Raw genomic sequence first — 23,509 nt, forward strand, 5'->3', positions numbered from 1 at the left:
CATATTTCGCTGTGATTACATATGGTCCAAGCCAGTTAGGCTCGAACTTGCCTTTCTTTTCTCGTTCTTGTAGATTTTTCTGATTCTCCATGAGGACAAGATCACCAACTTGGAATTCTCGGGTTCTGACTTTTTTATGATAACTCATGCGCAGACGGTTTTGATATACCCGGAGATGATTCAAGGCCTTGAGGCGCCTTTCATCTAACAATTCTAGCTCTTGTAAGTGGGCAATTCTATATTCTTCCTCTGGTAGGATGTTTTGCAGTGATACCCTTAGAGAGGGGATCTCGATCTCAAGGGGAAGGATAGCTTCAGAACCAAATACTAGGGAATAAGGAGTGGCACCTGTGGGGGTGCGGATGGAGGTGCGGTAGGCCCACAATGCAGGATGGATTTGGAGGTGCCAATCACGGCCCGCCTCATTGACTGTCTTTTTGAGGATTTTTATTAGGGTTTTATTAGAATCCTCAGCTTGGCCATTGCCTTGGGGATAACATGGAGTGGAGAAGCGGTGTTGGATGTTGAATTTTTGGTAGAGTTCTTTGACATCCTGGTTTTTAAACTATTTACCATTATCTGTGATGATAACTTTTGGGATGCCATATCGGCAGATTAGGTAATTCAAGATGAATTTGGATATTTGCTTGCCGGTGGTGAAAGTAAGAGGGATAGCCTCTACCCACTTGGTGAAGTATTCGGTGGCAGTGATAATGAATTTATGTCCGTTGGAAGATGAAGGGTGGATTTTCCCAATGAGATCGAGCCCCCACTGCGAGAAGGGCCATGGTGTAATAAATGGCTGCAATTCTTGTGACGGTGCATGAATCTTGTCACCATGTTGCTGGCAAGGGATGCATTTCTTCACATAATTGTATGCATCTTCTTCCATTTTAGGCCAATAGTATCTTGTTCTCAAAAGTTTTTTAGCCAATGTGAGTCCACTTGAGTGTGCCCCATAGATGCCCTCATGTACTTCGCGTAATGCCCATTCGGCTTCTTGTTTATCTAAACACCTTAGGAGGGAATCATCAAAATGCCTTCTGAACAAGGTGTCTGCAAGGATGGTGTAACGGGCACATCGACGGATGAAAGTTTGTTGTTGGGTTTTGGTGAGATGTGGGGGAATGGTGTTGTCTTTGAGGAAAGCGAAGGTTTCTTGGTACCAAGGGGACTCTGGACCAACGAGAACACACACCATTTCAGATTCTGGTAGGTCATATGTCGATATAAACAATTGCTCGACCAAGAACTCACACTTCTGACTATGTGTTGGCATTTGAAGGAGGGAGCCAATGGTGGCCATTGCATCTGCAGCCCTATTGTTTGTTCGTGGGATTTGATCAAACTTGATTGCCGTGAAATGTTGCTTAAGATCTTCAACCATGGTACGGTAGGGAAGGAGTTTATCATCTTTTGTCTGGTATTCATCATTGACTTGTTTTATGACGAGCTGGGAATTGCCATAGACTTGTAATTCCTTTATTTTCCAATGGATAGCCAAGCGTAAACCTGTGATGAGGGCCTCGTATTCTGCTATGTTATTAGTACATGCAAAGGCTATCTTGTATGATTTGGGGATGCCATCTCCTTGAGGTGTGAACAATAATATTCCTGCCCCCGATCCATTTTGAGTGTAGGAGCCATCAAAATACAATTTCCATGTGGAGGATGTGGTAACAGTCATAATGAACTCATCTGGTAATTCTGTGAGAAGAGGATGGTTGCCTAGAAGTGGAGCTTCAGCCAGTTGATCTGCAATGACTTGTCCTTTGATTGCCTTTCTGTCCACATATTCAATGACAAACTCGCTTAAGAGCATGACCCATTTAGCCATTCTGCCAATGAGAGCAGCTTTTGATAGGAGATATTTAAGTGGATCAATTTTAGCAATTAATTTTGTCTTGTTGTTTAGCATTTAGTGTCGTAGTTTCTGTGTGCTGAATACTAATGCCAAACATGCTCTTTCAATGGGGGTGTAGTTGAGTTCATATCCTACTAACGTCCGACTGATGTAGTAAATGGCATGTTCCTTCCCTTGATCATCTGTTTGCGCCAGCAATGCCCCCAATGCCACTGTAGTAGCACATATGTATAAAATGAGGGGTTTTCCAGGGGTAGGTGGCATTAGAACTGGAGGTGATGCTAGATATTCTTTTAATTTTTCAAAGGCCTTTTGACAGAGGCAATCCCATTTGAATTTTGTGTCTTTTCGTAACAAATGTGCAAATGGATGGCACTTGTCGGCTAGCTGTAAAATGAAACGCCTGACAGACTAGAGTTTTCCCTAGAGACTGCGTAGTTGTCTGAGAGTTTTTGGAGGAGGCATTTCCATAATAGCTTTTACTTTTGCGGGATCAACCTCAATGCCTCTGCGGGAAACAATGAATCCTAGTAGTTTTCCCGATGTGACGCCAAACACACACTTTTTAGGATTTAGGCGCAGCTTATATTTTTCCAATCTTTTGAAGATCTATTTTAGAATAGGGATGTGCTCTTGTCTTGTCTTGGATTTGCCTAGCAGATCATCCACATAGTCCTCCATAATTTTGTGCAAGAGGTCATGAAAAATTGTTGTCATTGCTCGTTGATATGTAGCTCCAGCATTTTTAAGGCCAAAAGGCATGACCCGGTAACAGAAAGTACCCCATGGTGTTGTGAATGCGGTTTTATGTTGATCCTCATCTGCTATCCTGATTTGGTTGTATCCAGAAAACCCATCCATTAGCGATAGCATTTCATGTCCTGCTGTGAGATCCACAATCATATCTATGTTTGGAAGCGGGAAATCGTCTTTAGGACAAGCTATATTTAGATCTCGAAAATCTGTGCAAATGCGGATGCCCCCAGCAGGTTTGCCGACAGGCACAATGTTGGAGACCCATTCAGCATAGTCTATGGGTTTGATAAATTCTGCGTCTAACAACTTTTGAAGTTCTGCCTTGACCAAGAGAGCAATATGCGAGTGCATTTTGCGGAGTTTTTGTTTTACAAGTTTTGCATCTGGGCGGATGGCGAGATTGTGAACCACCAAGGCAGGATCCAACCCTAGCATATCAGAATAGGACCATGCAAAATTGATTTTAACCTCTGTAAGGAAGTTGATGAAGTCTTGTTTCTCGATTTCGGTGAGGGATTTGGCAATGAGCACATTTTTTGGAATGACTTCAGTGCCCATGTTGATGCTGTCTGTTTCTTCTATCAACAAATTTGATTTGTCCTGTGGAAGATAACCAATGGTAGGGAGGTCAAATCCCTCATCATCAAGTGCCTTTTCTAGGTTTTTACTTTCAGATATGCCCTTTGTTTTTATTTCTTGTTCATCCAAAGGCACCTCAGGGAGGTTTTCACCTAGGAAATCATATCTTTTTCTTTTATTATCTTTTTTGTGGATAAGGGTATTGACTTGACTACCAAAGTATCCCTTTTCATGTAGTTGAATACCCTCAATTCTATTACCATCTTCCATATTTTGCGTTGTTAGGAGAGCAATGAGAGCATTATCGTCGACGCAAATATCTAAATTGGGTTTGTCTCGTTGGCCCCAGTCAATGAGTTCAGGATGGACAAGATGTAGCTCATGTGAAGTGGGAGGGGTTACGGGGGTGATGGTATTGATGTAAGCATCGAAGAAGGTATCTTTCTCGTATTCATAAGGCATTTCATGGAATTCCTCTTTGTCAGCGCTTTCGATATCCAAAGAAGGACTAGAAGGGGTACCGGTGATAGTAATCTTAGGCATCGGGGTGTACCCCAAGCCTCTGTTGTATCTGTAGGAGATAGGATTTATGGGTGCTTTTCTTCCTTTCTCCTTTGGTCCCAGACCGTGTCCTTTGTAACCCATTTTTTCAACTATGGCAAATGCTTTTGGATACATTTCTTTGGATATTCTTGTTGGATCATCGTCCTCTTCCTGGTACAGCCATGAAGAAATATCTGCTTTGAGGTTCTCGTTATCAAGTAGGCCCCATTGCTAGAAGGTGGTGCTTTGGCATTGCATGACTGGTTTTGGGTCCTTTTTTAGCTCTTTTGGTTTGCCAAATGACTTAGGAGAGAGAGGGAGGTTTCCTATTAATAAGACGTCCTCCAATTTGTATTATCCACAACCATTATCCAAGATCTTGATTTGATTATTTGGTTGGGATGATGTGGAGGCAACATTTGATGTGTCAGATGGAAGCGTTGGCGAAGGTCTATTTACTGGGCAATGATACAGATGTTTCCCCTCTAATAGTTTGCAATATTGAAAAGGTTGGGGATCACCTTTGATAGTGATCACTCTTCCATTATAGGGAAATTTGATGCATTGGTGATAGGTGGAGGGTACGGCTTGCAAGGAATGAATCCATGGCCTCCCGAGGAGAATGTTGTAGGGGAGATCAAGATCTAGTACTTGGCAAGGGGTTTCAATTGTAATGGGGCCCACTTGAAGAGGTAAGGTGATCACGCCCTTTGAAATTCTTTCTGCATCATCATATGCCTTTATTGTGATCCTTCCTGATATGTCTATCAGATCCTCAGAAAGTCCCAATTGTTTTATCAATTTGTATGTACACAGATTAAGCCCGGATCCACCGTCTATCAAGATTAGTTTGACCTTGTGCTTGTGGATGAGAGCTTCGATGTGCAAAGGTTTGTTATGGTCCTCATTTGCGGGAGCATCTTTGGAGTTAAATACAATGTGTTGCTGGGCAACAAGGTTTCCAATGAGGGTTTGAAATTGGGTGGCATTGATGTTATCAGGAACGCGTGATTGGAGAAGGGCTTGTTCCAAAATTTCTTTATGGACTGGAGAAGTCTTGAGAAGTTCCAAAATGGAGATCTGCGCAGGTGTCTTCCCAAGTTGATCAAGGAGGTCATATCGGTGGGTGGAAGACATGGGTGGAGGGTTTGGTGGGGGAGGAACTCCTTGGATGGTGAATCTTCCTCGGCGTGTAGTTGCATTACAGTCATTCTGGAAATGGGAGGTGGAAGGCGTGGCACCTTGAATGACTATTCTAGCCAGGTTTGGTCTACTTTGGGAAGAAGGAGGATTAACTCCTTGGATGGTTATGACATTGACACGATTGTCTGCTGGTTCAATGCGACTTACTAAAAAATCAAAACCGGTTACGTGATTAGCATAGTCATAATCCATTACGTTAGATGATGAGCCTTTTCCTTTATCATGCTTTGGGAAGGGTTCTTGGTACATTTTGAGTTTGTCATTGTTATTACCAGGTTTTGCATTTGCTACCTCAATCTCACCTCTATCAATGAGATCTTGTATGTAGATCTTCAGTTTCATACACTTTCGTGTATCATGTCCCTTGATATGATGGTATTCACAATACTCATTTTCATTATACCATCTTGGTTTAGGTTGATTGGGATCAAACGGGCGAGTGATTGGAAAAACTACTATACCTGCTTGGACAAGTTTTTGAAACACCACTTCAATAGGCTCAGCAAGAGGAGTGAAATATCTTGGAGTCCTGTTATTCGATCGGGGTGGTCGTCCTTGGATTGAGACATTGTTGTGAGGTTTTTGAGATTGATTTGAATTATTTTGATTGTTGAATTGATGAATATTGGTGGTGGATTTTGGGGGAGTGGCCACGGTTTGGACCCTCTTCACATCAGTTACACCATCATTGACCATGTTTTTATTTTTAGCCCAGAATTTTGGCTTGTCGTTATGATAAGAGGAAGAACTTTGTGATGACTTCTGGTAATGTTTCAAGGTTCCTTCCTCCAACAAAACACGTTCGAGGGCGAGGCCCTTATCGGTCAATTTTTGGAAGGATTTGATACATTGAGATATTAAAGGTCTTGAAAGTTCAGGCACCAAGTTCTTTTGAAATAGTTCAATTTGATATTGTTCTGGCATGTCCCACTAGAATTTTTTGATAAGATGTCGCCATCTTTGTAGGAAATTGGCGAAGGTTTCTCCAGGCCTTTGTTTTGTATTACATAGGTCCATCATAGAAACATCATTACCCATGTTGTATGCATAGTGGGCCACAAATTTTTCTGCCAAGTCTGGAAAAGAGACAATGGAACCTCGTGGTAAAGATGAGAACCATGCCAGGGCGTCTCCCGTGAGACTCTTGGGAAAGAGTCTGCGAAGATAAAGGTCACTATAGGAGACTTCTTGGCATAAGATGTGGAATTCGCGGACATGGTCGCGGGGGTCTCCTTTGCCTTCATACTTGGTGAATTTAGGGATCTCAAATCCTGGGGGATACAATGCAACTGATATAGATGGGTCATAAGGACAAGGGCAAAACTCTTCGAATGAGTAAGCTTTCCTTTTATTAGTGTTTTCTTTCATGTTTTTGATGATATTCTTCATGTCTTGAATTTCCTTGATGAGGTCTTGTTGTGGACTTTGATATTGATGAATTGTATCTGCCCCAAGCATTGGATGAACTAAAGAAGGTGCACCACCACCAATATATTGATATGATGAGGAAGTGGGAACGTGGGATGTGATGACCGATGTTGCTGGGGTTTGTGTGATAGTTGGTTGTGATCCGCCAACTGTTGTGACGGGATTGAATGCGGTCTGGATAAAATTTGCGACATTGTTGGGAGAAAGAGAAGTTTGTGGAATAGAAATATGTGGTTGAATAGAAGGAGGTGGTATAGAAGTTTGTTGGAGAATGGATGAGATTGGATTTGATAGTGGTATGGATGGTAAGGAGGAAGAAGGTGGGATGGAGATCGTGGTGGGAGGTGTCACGAGTGGCATTGATTGGGCTTGGATGATTGATGGGGCTGCAATTGATTGAGTTTGAATAGTAGGTGCAGCACTTTGTGTGGGAGCGAGGTCTCCTTGTGGTTGTTGGACAAGAGCGGATCTATTAAATTCAGGTGGAAGTTGAGCTCCATGTTCAAGAAGAGTTTTCAGAAGTGCAGTAGGATTGTGTTTAATAAACTTTTCTACCATCTCTTGGTTATAAGAATCCGCTAGGAAAGTTTGCACTTCCGGACAAAGTTCATCTTGGTTAACCATGTCAAGATTTTGGCTTTGACCTTGATCGCTTGGTTGCCCACTTTGTGTATGATCTTGCGTGGGATCTTCATATAGGACACCAATGTCTGGCATGCCATATTGTTGATCAGCCATCTTTTTCTTTTGGGATCGAGTTGCGACCATACACGATATTTGTGATGAAAAGATTTAGGAAAAATGTGATGAAATGATTTAGAAAATTTGTGATGGAAGGTTTTTAGAAACTTGTGATGAAAGGACTTAAGAAATTTTGAGAATGAAAGGACTTAAGAAATTTGTGATGAAAGGACTTAAGAAATTTGAGGATGAAAGAACTTAAGAAATTTGTGGATGAAAGAACTTAAGAAAATTTGAGGATGAAAGGACTTAAGAAATTTGAGGATGATTGATGAAGAAGGTATGGTAGTAATGGTTTAGAAGAAAACTTGATGACTAGGTTGTCTTTGGCATGAACATGAAGGATCTATTTAAATGGCAAGTTGTATGAAGGGATATGACCACCCTGATTTGGATGATAGTAGGTGTTTCAAGGGACAAACTTGAATGTTGACGTAGAGGATAAACTCTTAGCTTCTCTCTTAGGCTTATGAAAAATGGGACGGACGGAGTTTTGATGCAATTTTGAACTTGGTGTGGGTAATAACTTGGACAATTTGTTTGTGTCTTGACAAATATTTTTGCAAAGTTTTTTGGGGATAGTGATGTGTTTTTAGTCTACTCTTGGCAAGTATGTATCAAACAAAGCAAACACAATGATTAAATGCATATTATCTCAAAGACACTCATGCTCATATACAACATTCTTAAGGCTGGCAAGGACAATAGCCATTGAATCCCAATTGGTTTCCCATCTACGCTTACCCAGAGCGGACACTTAGATGCTTGACCCCACTAGCTCCCCTCCACGGCACTCACTTCTCGGGGCAGCCAAGCATCAATTCCCATGAAAACTCCTCATGGCGAACTTTGTGTCTCTACTAAGGGTCGTAAGAATATGGGCCCCTTCAGAGGTCCGACCTCCTGCACCAATGACTAGAGGGTTTTTGGCCACTATGAACAAGGTGTTTAGTAAGTCTTCCCGTTAGGAGCTACCCTTCGAAGTTGCGCAAGCGCAATTGAGGCCTATAGCCCAATGAAGCACCAAGAACTTAGTAGTCACGCAAGCATGATTGAGATCTCTAGGATCCTACTAAGCACCCAATGTGAGAGTGAACTCTCATATAGCCCCAACCATTAACCCTTTCGTAGTCAATGGCCTATTTATTATAGTGAGTTGGAAACCCCAGGTCCGGGTGTACTCACTTGGGTCGTTCCCCTCTTACCTTCTCAAAGAGCAAGTTGGGAGGGCAGGCCCGCTAGAGATAAACACACAATCAAACAAGAAAAGGTTGGAGGGTCTGGATTTCTGATCGTCTAATAAGACGAGAGCATACTTTCCTACCTTTACGCTTTTCTTAAAGACACATAAGACAATGGTTCATTCCATTTTAATTAATATCTAGGTGCCTAATTTAAATAAATGCACAATATTTGGTTGAATCAACTAGGCAACCTGCAAAACCACTTGATTAGTAGTTTGAAAAAATAGTCTTCAACAAGCGTCCTGCAAAACAACTTGATTAGTAGTTTGGAAAAATAGTCTTCAACAAGCGTCCTGTAAAAAATCAACAAAATGACAAAAATATTAATTTATTTTTATTTTTTGGGAATAAATAGAAAAACATGAATAAAAACTTTTTTACTAATGACAAATGTGGATTTGAAGAAAGCTTTGATGGGTAAATGGGGTTTGACTAGGTTTTTACCACTTTCTGAGGGAGATGCAAGCGAAAAAATGGGGATTTTGGAGGAGAGATGAAGGAATGGGAAAATTTGTCCAAGAGGGACAAAGAAGCAAAAGTTGAAGATGGATAATATGGGAAAAATTTGGAGGTGATTGGATGAAAAGGGAAGAAGTTATGACAAACCCTAAAAATAGAGAAATATGGGATTTTGGGCTTCAAAAAGTGGATTTTTGAGATAAGGCCTCCAAGGAAGAAAATGTGGAAAATGGCAATGTAGAGAATATGGTGAAGTTTGAAGGGTAATGGAGTCAAGATAAAAAAGATATGGCGAAAAAACAGAAAAAAATTTACTTTCTTTTTTTTTTTTTTTTTCTACCCTAGATTTAACAGAACAGAAACCCTAAATGTTAACAGTACAGAAACCCTAAATTTAACAGTACAGAAACCCTAAATTTAACAAAACAGAAACCCTAGATTTAACAGAGCAGACAGAAACGGAACAGAAACCCTAAATTTAATAAAACAGAAACCCTAAATTTAATAAAACAGAAACCCTAGATTTAACAGAGCAGACAGAAACCCTAGATTTAATAGAGCGAATTGTCTCACTAAACAGAATAAAATAAAAATGTCAAAGGTCCAGATTTCTGATTGTCCAGATAGACAAGAGCATACTCTCCTAGTTTCACACTTTCCTGCAGGCGGACAGATTATATTTAAACAGAGCAGATAACAGGAAATAAATAAATTAAATACAGACTACAGTTAGCGCCTACAATTTTCAAACAGATTAACAAAGCAGACAGTAGCACTACACAGATAGAAAAGTGTCAAAGGTCCGGATTTCTGATTGTCTAGATAGATAAGAGCATACTCTCCTATTTTCACACTTTCCTGCGGTCAGAGCATACAGTCATGCTAAACAGAATAGAAAAGTGAAAAGTCTGGATTTCTGATTGTCTATATAGACAAGAGCATACTCTCCTACTTTCGCACAAATTATACTAAAACAGAACAGACAACAAATCAAATAACAAATCAGATAACAGAGCTGTCATGCTGCAACAGAAACAGAAAGAAACAGAACAGAATAAGGAGGACCTATCGCGCAGAAATGCAGAGCCATGATTCTGGAACCTGCGAAAAAAGATATATACATATTTTTATTTTTATTTTCTGCAGTCGCGCTATTCTGGAACCTGTGTCTCACAACTCATAAAAACCTTAAAAAAAACAATAACATTAGTTCTCAGGGACGTGAGTCCCACCGAGCGTGCCAAAATGAAGAGGGAAAAATAGATTTGAAAGGTAAACTGATCAAAACATAACGAAATAAACATGCAGAATACTAAAATATCATAAAAAGACCATTTCACCTTGCTATTTTACCTTCTCCTTCGGATTGAGCTTGATGAAGTGAAGGCACCCCTTGATAATGCTCCACTTGATGTGCTCCTTTGATTGCTGGATGTGGATGGCTCTCCAATATTGTGCACAAATGATAAGGATGAGATGATCAAGTTGCCAAGATGATTTCCTGGGCTTAAAAGGGCAGCATAAGCTTACTGAATTTCAAGATGATCTGAATGAAGGGATGGAACCCTATTTTATAGGAAGAGGAGAGGAAAACGGATGGCTAGGATGAATTCGAGATGAAGGGCTAAGATTTACTTGTGAGGTCACACAAGGTCCAAGAGAGGGTGTGGAGACCAAGAAATATGCCTTAAAGGCATTTCGTATCTCCACACTCTACAAGATGCATTGGAGGAATTAAAAATTTTCCAAAAATGGATATTATGGGGATTAGAAGAATAAAAAGGAATTAAAAATTCTTTGGGAGAGGGAAATGCCTAGAGGAATGTAAGATTTCGAAAATCTTACATTCATCTAGAAAAAGAGCATTTAAAGCTAGTGGCTGGATGAAAGGACAAAGAGTTGACTTTGTGGCTAATCATGATGATTAGCCATTAACGACTCATTAGGAGGGGAATTAGAGGAAATGTTAGGTGGAATTTATATTTGTAGGAGAATTTGACTAAAAGAATAATGTTAAGTGAGTTTAGGGAGTTTCTAGAAGAATTTATTAGGTTAATGATGAATTAAGAAGATGATCTGTAGGAATCATGTAAGTTAACTAATTAATTGAAATTAATTACCTAAGAGGAAGGTTTGTGAGGATTTGATTTTTTTAGAAGAATAAAGAAAGGGATTGATTTATTAAATAAATCAATCATATGCTATAGTGACAATATTAATTATATTTAATTAATATTGAGAAGAATTTTAATTAACATAATTAATTAATTAATTATGTGAGGAATTAAAAAATAATTAAAATAATTATTTTTTAAGTGTCTATAGTTTGAAAGGTGACATAGGAATAATAGAGGCTCCAGTTCCACTTATGCCTATGGTTTTAACTAATGCATTACTAGGATTACCAACAACCTTTCTTGATCCTATCCCACTGACTTTTTCATGTGTAGTTTTCATAATCTTTTGAGGTGTGTGATTTGAAGCTGCAATGATTGATTTGTAGTGTTAGTGACACTTGATATAGGATTCTCAATAGTATGAGATTGAGTATCTACCACTAGTGGCCTCTTGCGAGAGATATTTTGTTGTTGCCCTTGTCCAACACCAAGACAACTAGTATTAGTATTAGTACCCATGCCAACCCCACCAATCACAGTGGCACTTGACTGAATAATAATAGGAATAATATCCCCAGATTCCCCACCAGTGGTAGTGGCACTTAATTCACCACCAATGGGAATACCATGATGTGGTGGTGGTTGTGGATTTGAACCTGAAACAAATGTAGATGGACCCTAAGGGTAATGAGTAGTACCTTTCCGTGATGAATCTGAAGAATAAAGTCCAATGAATGGTTTAACATGAGCTTTTGATTTTGAATCTAATGGAAGTTGTACCTCAAGTGGATACCAAATGCCTTCTCCTCTGGGACCTAGACCACCACCTTTAAAACCCATTTTTTCCATAATTTTTGCCCCTTTGCTATATTTTTCTCTCATGGACTCATTGACTCCACCTAATATTTTAGGGATTGTAGTAATTGTTGGAGTGGGCTTAACCTCATACTCATCATCATCTTCACTCCCATCATATGTTGTTGTGGGATGCTCCATATTCCACAATTTTCTAAACTCTTCATCCTCGTTGATGGTCTCAAATTTTGCTCTAGTCTTTGGTTCACCAAGATTCTTCCTCATAGTCCAAAAATCATTTATTTTGGTTTGAGTCTAACAAATCTCTTTACATTCTTGCAGAATTGATTTGGGAATAGATTTGTTAGATGGATTAGCAGATTTTTGGTAGAAATTGTAGGAGCTCCTATTTTGGATGCCTTGGCCATCCTTTGTTGTCCTTTGTCTGTGCAATGCCATAATTTGTGATGACATTTCTACTATTGAAATGTTATTGTCAGTGGCAATTTTCTCCATCTCTTTTTTTACCTTATCCCAAGAGTCCATGTTTCTAATCTTTTCTAGCAATGGTTTACTTTCATGTTGACATAATGCTAAAGAGTTCCCATTTTTCTTAAGCCTTGCTTGAACTACACCGATTGGATCATACTACCAGAGACCCTCATCACCCAAGCTAAAAATTGTCAAAAAATCATGTGCCACATTGAATGCTTTTCTCTCAAATGTGAACCCTCCACATGAGAAAGGCAAGGAAGGAAATATGCTCTTCTTTTGTTGACCATGGAAGTGCCTATTTGTTCTCTCCAGCTATCATACATAGTCCAATGCAAATACCCTCTTTGTCACATGCATTGGAAGTCTGTATGGTTTTAGTGTTGATCCGTAAAACCTTAACACGGTGTATTCTTCCATGAAGAATCCATCAACAAATTGTATTTGACTTCCGAGTTGAATGGAATCTCTACAAGACACAGGCAATCTAGGCATTGGAGTGCTAGTAATTTCATTATACATTGGTGCCAAAAAGAAGTCTACAAAATGGTTGTAGTTCTTTTTGTTATCATGCATCCTTATCTTTGGTATGCATTCATATATTGGACACTCTATTTTGTTCCGAGTCTTCTCATCAATCTTATAGTTCACAATTTGAAGATTGTTGGTCTCGAATATTGCACGATACTTGGATAGAAGGAGATAGCACAAGTAGGATGAGAACCTAAATGTCTTACAAGAACCTTTTTTTATCATTAGTAATTATTTTTGCATGGATTGAACAATGTGCTCAATAAAATTATATCTTACTGGTTGACCTACACAATGGATCCTAAAAATTATTTCAAGAAGGCTTGCACCAACTTCCCTATCATTTTCCAATCCCAGGCAAAACGATAGCAAGGAAATAGTATCCCCAACCCATGGAACAAAAATGTTAGAATCATAAGGAGGCTTATGATTCTGATCCAACTAAGTACCACGCTTTATTAGAGCTTTGATAAATGAATCTCTGTGACTTGAATCGAGACTCTCATAATTCTCTACCAGCTTTCCTAGGTCAACTTGGACGTTTGAGTTTTGTGCTTCAAACCCTAGGTTCAACAAATGAGCAAATTCTCCCACATTTGTGGATAGAATTTCCTCTTTTATATTTTTATTGACAATTTATTTTTTATCTTCATCATAATTTTTGGCACAGAGCATGACAAATCAGGGCAAGGGAATACTTCATGTAACACTATAACCCAATCCAGCATCCCACGATGCAATTTTATTTGTTCTTAGTTTTAACATTGCGTTGAAAACAGTAAATTTTGCCCTGGATGGATCTATCACCTTATTAGACAATGCATATCTAATATCTATAATACGCTTTTCACCATGGATAGCAGGGTCATAAATATCATGGTATTCATCAGTGAAACTTGGTGTTTTAACTAGTTCGGTTAGGTACATTTTTTTTCACTTGGCTTCCTGTTGAACTACTACTTCCCATTTTCCCCATCGTTGTTATTGTTAATAATTCAAAATAATGCTAGATACAAACCTGAAAATGCTAACCCTCAAATTGGACCATGAGATTAAAAAAAATTAAAAAAGCTGGGATGTGTTCTAGATTTTACCCGAAATTTCTATTTCACTAGATTGGCGCAGATAGTCTCTGTTGCAACTTGCATTCCGCAATCTAGTAGTTGTTTCAGAATCTCCCTCAATTTACTGGTTTGTCCATGAAATGAAATACGATTATGATTTATGAGTCACTTATTTTGAAAACTCTGAAAAGTACAAAAGTAATACTTAGGGCAAACTATCTAGAATCATATTGTAATTTTATTAATTATTATTAATATCTATTCGCCGCCGAAGGACAAAAAATTCATTACTTCACTTTCAGTCTAAATTTTGAGGACATTATATATAAAACGTTCAATTCTGGGTGAAGTTCTCACAAATGTGTTCACTTCCCACATTCAGGCCGAAATCCACCCTAAGTCGTTGATCTTTCCTCATCCAACAGACGATGGTACCTGTTGTCAAATGTCGTGGGTCCCATGACTTCTGCCATTTTTCGGGCATGTCACCACACTCGAGTCACTTTTCAGGACTGTTTTTTTAGTCTATTTAATCATTTTAAACTTTCGTCCGAAAAAGAGCTTTATAGACTAAATTATATTTAATTAAATTTAAAATGTTCAAATCTGGGCAAAGTTCTCACAAATATGTTCACTTCCCACATTCAGGTCGAAATCTACCCTAAGTTGTTGATCTTTGCTCATCCAACGGATGATGGTACCTATTGTCAGATGTCGTGGGCCCCATGACTTCTGCCATTTTCCGGGCACGTCACCACACTTGAGTCACTTTTTGGGAGTCGGGACTGTTTTTTAAGTCTGTTTAATCATTTTAAACTTCCACCCAAAAAAGAGCTTTATAATTATAGACTTAATTGTATTTAATTAAATTTAAAACGTTCAATTTTGGAAGGAGTTCTCACAAATATATTGACTTCCCACATTCGGGCCAAAATCCACCCTAAGTCATTGATCTTTACTCATCCAACGGACGATGGTACATGTTGTCAGATGTCGTGGGTCCCACGACTTCTGCCATTTTTTGGGCACATCACCATACTCATGTCACTTTTCGGGACTGTTTTTTAAGTCTGTTTAATCATTTAAAATTTTAAACTTCCGTCCAAAAAAGAGCTTTATAGACTTAATTATATTTAATTAAATTTAAAACGTTCAATTCCGGGCGAAGTTCTCACAAATGTGTTCACTTCCCACATTCGGGCTGAAATCCACCCTAAGTCGTTGATCTTTGCTCATCCAACAGACGATGGTACCTGTTGTCAGATGTCGTGGGTCCCATAATAAGAGATATTTAAAGATGTGCAATAGTTTGAGATAACTATTAAATATAATGCTAATATTGTTTGTAAAAATATGAAATTCAAAAATAGTATAGAACATGAAACTTAGTTTCTAGAATTAAAAAAATAACTAAATAAAAATATAAATTTTGATATACAATTTGAAAGGTAAAAGTTTAATATAAAAAAAGAAAACATTCAATATTAAATCTAAAATATTAATTTAAAGTTTAACAAAATTCTTTAAAAAATGTTTACGATATATAATTTTAAAAAATAGTTTAAAAATATATATAAAAGTTCAACATAAATTTAGTGTAATATAAATTTTAATTTAATAAATAAATAAAGACTAAAAATATATATAAAAGTTCAACATAAATTTAGTTTAATATAAATTTTAATTTAATATAATTTTATTGATAAATAATGTGGTGAATCTTATTAATAAACCTGCACCTCCTAAGGACCTATGGAATATGCATTACCTTTGATCCTAGATTCCTAGTGAGACTATTGAAATTTGAAACACCCGATGGCCCACTATAAGTCTATATATCACTTGCAAAGATCAAAGACATACTCTCACGAGGGGTTCTCATTGATGATTGATCCAACATGTATGGTGAATGTAATAAGTTAAGAATATCTTTATACTTTACAATTGCATGAAGTAACATATTGATATGATAAATTTGATTTAGTGGTTAAGATCTTAGATGGTTTCTCTTGTCCTACTATAGGTTCTATTACTCTTCCTGTTAAGGTTGGTACTAAGTGCTTAGATGTCATTTTTGCTATCATTCCTAAAACCTACTTCAGATCAGTTTTGTGTGAAGTTGGGACATCCTTGCCCTTGGTTCTCTTCCATGAAAGTGATCCCACCTACCCTTCATAAATGTCTCGAATTTCTTCATTATTACAAAATCTGAACTATAAATCATAGCATGTACCCAATACCAACCCATGCATGCACTAGTTCAAAACTTCAACAATAAGTAAGTTGGTCTTTTAGTTTTAATTCACTTGTTTTTCACAAGATAAACTTCCTTTTTATATATATTTATAAAATTATAATCAACCATAATCAATGTACAAATAATTAATGGAACGGACTGAATTTATTTCCATTGTTTAACAAAATATTGAAATAACGTAACTCATAGACAAAAAGCATTTGAAAAACTTTCAGTAATAAAAATGAAATAGAATTAGAAAGCATTTTTATATCCATAAGACTCTAAGAGGCAAACTGAAACAAACTGGAATTTAAAAAATTATCATTAATATTTATGCTTTGGAAATTTATAATTTTTATGTTTGAGACTTGAGTCCCTCAAAAACTTAAAAGCCAAAATGAGTGAGCCACTGGGCCTGTGAGGTTTCGAGGACATAGGCAAAAAAAAACTACTAGGGGGTTGGGGCTAGGGCATAGGTAGTGGATGATTTACAACTTTGCCCTAAGAATCTAGTCCCCCTTCCATGTATAATTCTTTAGACAACATAAGATGAGAGAATTCTTCAAGCCACATGTAGTTTATAAAGTCGTCCAAGAGAAACCATTTCTGGAGGGAGTCCCTGCCAATCTGTGCCCATTTCCTATGATGTGTCAAGTGTTCCGCATTCAGGTTCAGAAGAAACGGTTGCCTGGCCACTGGCACTGTTTGGTCAGGGAGGAGAATCTTGGATAATTCCCTCGCCTAAGGGATCCCCACCCCTAATTTTACAATGAAAACAACACTAATGTCATCTCCAAGGAAGTCTTCCTTAAAAACCTTCCTCAATAGCATCAACATATCCACCTTGTCTCCTCCGAGGTCCAAAAGAGACACCAAGAACCGGGATGTAATGTTCATGTTAACATGGTATCTATTTTTGTTTCATAGAAACTCTCTACCCAACACCATCCACACAGCCTCATTGGTGAACGACCCAACTTCCTTACAGACTGATTGGAGGTTGGATCTCTAACGGAGCCCAGAAAGGCCCTCTGGTCCTCTGTAGAAATGCTTCTCAAGTGGATGGGAGTGTCCATCTTGAGAAATCAGATTAACGAATTAAACAACCTAAGCCTATAAACCTAAACCAGACAAGGAATTTAAATATCGTGAGCTCCAACGATTTATCTACCAAATGGCAAAGGCTAATTGAAGATGAAAGAAGTAGAGATCGTATATCAATAGTGTAAGCTCTTGATTGTAATAATGACTTCTCTAATCATATTAATTGCTTAAAAAAATTTAAATATTTCGTATCTCTGCAAATATTTCCCATAAATGCACGAGTGTGCAAAATTGGAAATAGCTATAAACCAGTACCAAGTTGGCAAGTACCACATTGGAAGTCATGGGGACAGAGTGGATCGCAATAAGTGAATAGATATATATTAAATGACTGAAATTATCAATCATGATTCATGACATTTGATACATGTCTATTGAATCCAATTCCATTCCGAGCACTTTCTGGTGAGCTATGTTCTCTTCAAAAATTTGGGCTGAAATAAAACATCAGTCATTGATTTACAATCATCGAACGATTTAAAATCATTGATGGATTTTAGGTATGTGTCACCCTTCACGTGTCAAAGAGGCCACGGTTCTTGATACATCGTGCAGAGTGTGATGTACTAATGTGATGTGATGTGCCTTGTCCATTAATGGCAATGAGTTCATGAAATCGCCAATAAATTATATATTTTTCCATAAATAACAAAATATTCACCAAAACAAATTAAATAATTTTCAAGCGGTGGATAAAAATTGCCAATACATTTAAATAATTTTTCCTTCGGAGTAAAAATTTTTGCCCATACAATTATATATTTGTTCCTTTTAACAAAAATTATTTGCCTCCTACAATATATATTTTCCCCATAGAACAAGGTATTATTCGCCAGAAATTTATGGAATCTTCATACCCTAGAAAAAAATCGCCAATAAAAAATAATTTTTTTCCCTATTTTGAAAAAAAAATTCACCATCAATATGAAAATATCCCCCCGAAAATAATGTCTGATTCGCCAAGATTTTACACAGTTGTCTGAGGGGTGGTTTCTTAAAGTTATCATGACTGCCAGGATTAACTCCTTCACCGAAGACCCTTGGTACATTTTCAACCCAACAATAAGAATAATAACTCTAGTTGAAGTCTCAACCCGAAGTTTGGAAATTCATTTGGTAAAGTCACTATTTTCATAGCTAGTGTTCATTTGATTGTCAACCCAGGGATGTAATACTTAAAATGGGTCTGCACTATATATGCATTAAGTTCCTGCGACAACTATTATGTATTGCTACAGCAACTAACATTATGCGGAAAAGATAATCAAGAATTGAAACTATAGAAAGGCTACATGAAGACTTCTGCATAAACTCATAAAAGCAATATTGGATAAATTCAATGCTGATAAACATAAATTACTCTGTTCTGGCTTGGCTGCAGGAATAGTCAGTGGATCTGTTTCCAGTGGCTGCAGGAACAGTCAATGCAAGAATGTCTACTGCGGCTAAGGAAAGAAAACTAATTTTAACGAATGCAAAGGAACACTCACCAAGTGGGCCCCCTTGGATGAGTGATACCAGGCTTCCCGAAAAAAACTCTTAAAAGATCAGAATAACACAATTTTATTCATCATTCTTGGAAAATCATTACATGGTTCAACACGAAAAGAAACTCAAGAATGCTTACAGTTTGATCTTGAGTCATCATTTGAGTATCCTTCCCTTCAACAAGCGCGATAGGTGAACATCCACCGCAACATCATTTATTCTCTGCACTACAAAATAAATAACATACAAGAACATACATACGCATTTTATTTAATCAACACATATTAATTTCACATATGATCTTGCCCTAAATAATCTGCATAGCAACTGGAATAAATCACATGGCTGCAGGAATAAATGACATGGTTGCAAGAATAAACTGGCAAAGATAAAACATGATTTAATAAGTTCAGGCTTAACATATGGAATACATATAGTCAACTTCCAATACATCACTACTACTATGCAAACTAAAAGATGACAAAAACTCAAGAGTTCTGAGGATAGAAATATGACAATGTCTCAACCCATCATGCCCCCCAACTTTAAGAGCTTGTTGATCCTATAGCAAAAGGAAAATTTCTGACTCTTGCACTAACTCTTAGATCACTAATGGTTCCTTGACCTGTTCCTCCTGAAGCTAAATTCCAATAAAATCCCTTGATCTTTTCCGGCCTGGACCATCTGGTCAGTTCTTCTGTCACTGCATCATAGGGGTTATCTAGAGTCTGACATCCCAATAGTGGCCACATAAGAATAAGAGGTTGAAAAATCAGTGGTAACCAGTTATTGGCCTTTTCTCTACCTAGTTGTATATATTTGGGGGCTCTCTGCATATCTTCCTGAAAATTTTTGCAGTGAATAAGGTTCTCCCTGCTTCAATTTGTCTGGTAAGTTATTCTAGTGCCTAGTTAACCTATCTATTGCAGTTACACTGTTAGTCTGAACTAAATGCTCATATGCCTAGTATATTTCTTCTCTCATTGGAAGCACTAGTTTCCTAACATCATCTCTTACTAGTAATTTTTGCCATTCATAATAAAGAATGCTTGGTTCCTTTACTTCTTTCCTCACTGGCAATGGGCAGTCAAATTCAAAATCTATATATGCCCTGGTTTGTGCCCCCATGCTGATCTCATTTTGGATCCATGACATTAAAGTTTTTATATGGATATCCTCAATATATAATAAAGGGTTCCACTCACTGTCTAAGGGTACAACATAGTTATGTAAATAAAACTTACATAGCAAATTTTTCACAGCTACTAGAAAAGTCCGGTAAGCATAATAAAATTCCTCAGGGGTTCCTAAAGAGGGGCTAAGGTCCCTAACAATGCAGTTCAATTTGAAATTTAAATACCGCTCCTTTAAATGCAAAGCATAAACCCTTGGAGGTGCCCTACATTGCATCAATTTGGGGACCATACTAGCAATTGTTTCAACCTTAGCCTCTAATTCCTCAATTTTGTTATCCCTCTTTTCAATTTCTCTTTGTTGTTTGACAATAATCCCTTGCAATATAGCCCTCTCTATTTCCCATTGTCTATAAAATGTTAAAGCAATAGATAAACTACTTAGGGATGATGGAGATCTAATAGGTGTTACCTTAGGCCATAGGATCTCTTCAATAAATTCCTCAATCTGCCCTGGAATCTCTCCAACAGTTTCCTCAAGCTGTTGTGGAATTTCTCCAATAGTTTCCTCAAGCTACTGTGGAATTTCTCCAACAGTTTCCTCAAGATGTTGTGGAATTTCTCCAACAATTTTCTTAAGTTGTGCCACAAAAGCAAGATTTGACAGTCTATCTTCATCACCTTCTTCCTGGATTTCAACATCTACATGGCTTCCTTCTTCTGATGTTTCCACTACAACCACCTCTGTCGGATCACCTGCTGGATGAGCCTTTTGGGTCCTACTCCGTGTTCTTCTCACATAAACTTTTGGAGTGGCTGCAAGAATGGTTTCAGTTGCTATAGGAGTTTTTCTTTTTGACCTACGCCTCTTGGCTGTAGGAGAAATTTGAGTTGCATGCGGCTGGGCCATAGGTTCTTCATCTATTTTATTTATTTTCAATTCCTTCCCTTTTCTCTTAGCAATTGGTGACTCTCTTTGAAGAGAAGTGGAGGGTTGCTCCACATTTGCTTCAACCATCTCTTCTTCCACAATAACCGCAACTCCTTCGGCAAAGAGCAATTCATCCTCTGCAGCAACTATGGGAGAAGAGGGTTCTGCAATATTTTCTTCTTCAACTGGTGGATCCTCTGCAACAGGAGCATCTTCAACCCTAAAATACAATATGTCCTCAAACACCCCCCATTCCATCTATGAAATGTCTCTAAGAGAACGTTCTACAAGCAATTTAACCAAACCATGATGTCTGATGGAATGATTTCCATTCTTCTACGTTTCCTTAGTACTTGTATAAATGAGGTGGTATAGAAAATTAGGGACATTCACCCTTCGGCCATGCCGTAAATGACTAAGTAATTTAAAATGTGATGAATGTAGATTTGAATATATCCCTTCGCAAGTAATGTATTTTATGACATATAAAGCTACCTGAGGCCACTCTGCTGGTAGGGAAACTCTTCTAGTTCCCTGCTTGTCCACCATTAGAGGTCCATCTGTGGGAATTTTAAACTCTGCCCTGACGCTCCTTATGTCTTTTGATTCTGGAAACAATTCTCCTTCTTGCGGCAACCCTATTACTTCAGTTATTCGTTGCTCCATAGCAATAACCCTTAAACCTTTAAACGTAGCTTCTCCTTCATTAAAGGAATGCATAAACTCTGCAACAATTTCTTCATTAAAATCTCTGATTTTTAAAAAGTAATCAATCTAGCCATGGTGTCTAAAATAATGCTCACAAAGAGCATCCTGCAGCAACACTTCATGGACTGTTAGCTCATGGCGGATTGGATCACCACTCATTATTACTCTGTTAGTATAGAACACTCTGCAGCTGAGAAATAGAAGAACAAAATATCTGACAGACTTGCAAAATTGAAAATTCTATACATATCTCCATTTGGCGGTAGAATTTATTACTTCCTTGTGTGAAAAGAATATCTTGTTAAAACAATGATGGCAAGCAATCAATTTTAAGTACCGAAAAGGACGAACAATCACTAACTTTGGAAATTGAACCATAAAGCACCCCCCCAACTTAACCTAGCACGTGTCTACACAAGCTAACGAGATTTCGGGGAGTGTATGCAGATTTAAAAAGGCATAAACATAATGAAATAATAAATGTGTAATTAAAATAAAATATAATATGTACATACCTGAAGTCATACGAAAATGATGGCGAAATGAAGTGAAATGATAGACAAGAAGATGGGATGGAATGACGTGGATGGAATTTTATTTATGGAGAAGAATATTATCATAAGACATGGAAATATTTATGATGAAGCAGCAAGAATGTTCACTGCAGTGGCTACATGAACCTTACCTTTATTACTTTGCTCAATTACAGCAGGAACCTGCTCAGTTGCTATATGAACCTTATCAGTTGCTGTAGGAACCTGTGTTTCATCCTTTTGGGCAAATTGCTGCAAGAACTCCTCTTTAGAGGTCAGCTTATGATACAAACGCAATCAGTGACTATTCACCAAAAGCTTAAACCGAATAGGGTCAATTGTGGTCAAACGTACAGCTCCATTATAGAAAACTTCTTCTATCTCATATGGACCTAACCATCTAGTTTGCAGCTTCCCCATAGTATCTTTATATCTAGAGTCATACAATAGTGCCCAGTCACCAGCTTTGAACTTCTTTTCTCTGATATATTTATCATGCCACTTTGCTCTCTGATTTTGGATCAGTTATGTCTGCTGGACAACCATTTTCCTCCATTCATCTAGAGCATTCAATTGTTGAATACATTCCTTTTATGCTTCAAATAATGTCATATTTAATTGCAAAGGTATCCTAAGAGTTTTATGCTCAAATTCAATAGGCATCATTGCTGCTTTTCCATAAACCATCTCAAAAGGTGTAAAACCAATTGGTGTTTTCCAAGCTGTTATGTATGCCCAAATTGCTTCTGAAATCCTATGAGACCAATCTTTTTTATGAACAGATATTGTTTTAGTAAGAACATCCTCAAGCTCTCTATTTGTAACCTCTACCTGTCCATTAGCTTGTGGATGATACAGAGTAGATTTTCTGTGCCTTATATTGTATTCATTGACCAAAGCTACAATCAATGTTGAAGTAAATTGTGGGCTCTGGTCTAAGACAATTTCTTTTGGTACTCCATATCTTATAAATATCTCCTCATAAAGAAACTCAGCCACCTTATTATCTCTTACATGTGTCATGGCACGAGCTTCCACCCATTTTGTTACATAATCTGTAATTACCAAAATGTAGGATTTGCCATTAGAAGGTGGATCAATTGGGCCAACAAAATATAAACCCCACTTATCAAATGGTGCTACTGATATTTGTGGATATAATGGCATCTCCTCAGATTTAGTAGGTCTTCCCATACGTTGGCATCTGTCACATTTTCTTGTATATTGTGTTGCATCTTTGTGTAATGTGGGCCAATAGTATCCTGTATTTAGTAATTTGAGTGTTGTTCTTGTTAGAGTATTCGGGTATTTACTTGATTAATTAAACATTCTTTGTTTAATTATTTAAGTTCCATTTATCTCTTTTACACTTAAGCTAACTTTAGGTGCATATAATTAATTATTTTAATTAATTATTATGTGCAAACCTAGGTTTTCCCTTTTTAGGGTTTCTTGACCTATTAAAGGTTGAGTTCTTTCTTTTCATTGTAAGAATCACATTACATATTTTTGTGAATATTGAGCTCTCTCTTTTTGAGCATATTCTCTGTGTTTTGT

This window comes from Cryptomeria japonica, chromosome 6 (genome assembly GCF_030272615.1).
Source record: "Cryptomeria japonica chromosome 6, Sugi_1.0, whole genome shotgun sequence".
Lineage (NCBI taxonomy): Eukaryota > Viridiplantae > Streptophyta > Pinopsida > Cupressales > Cupressaceae > Cryptomeria > Cryptomeria japonica.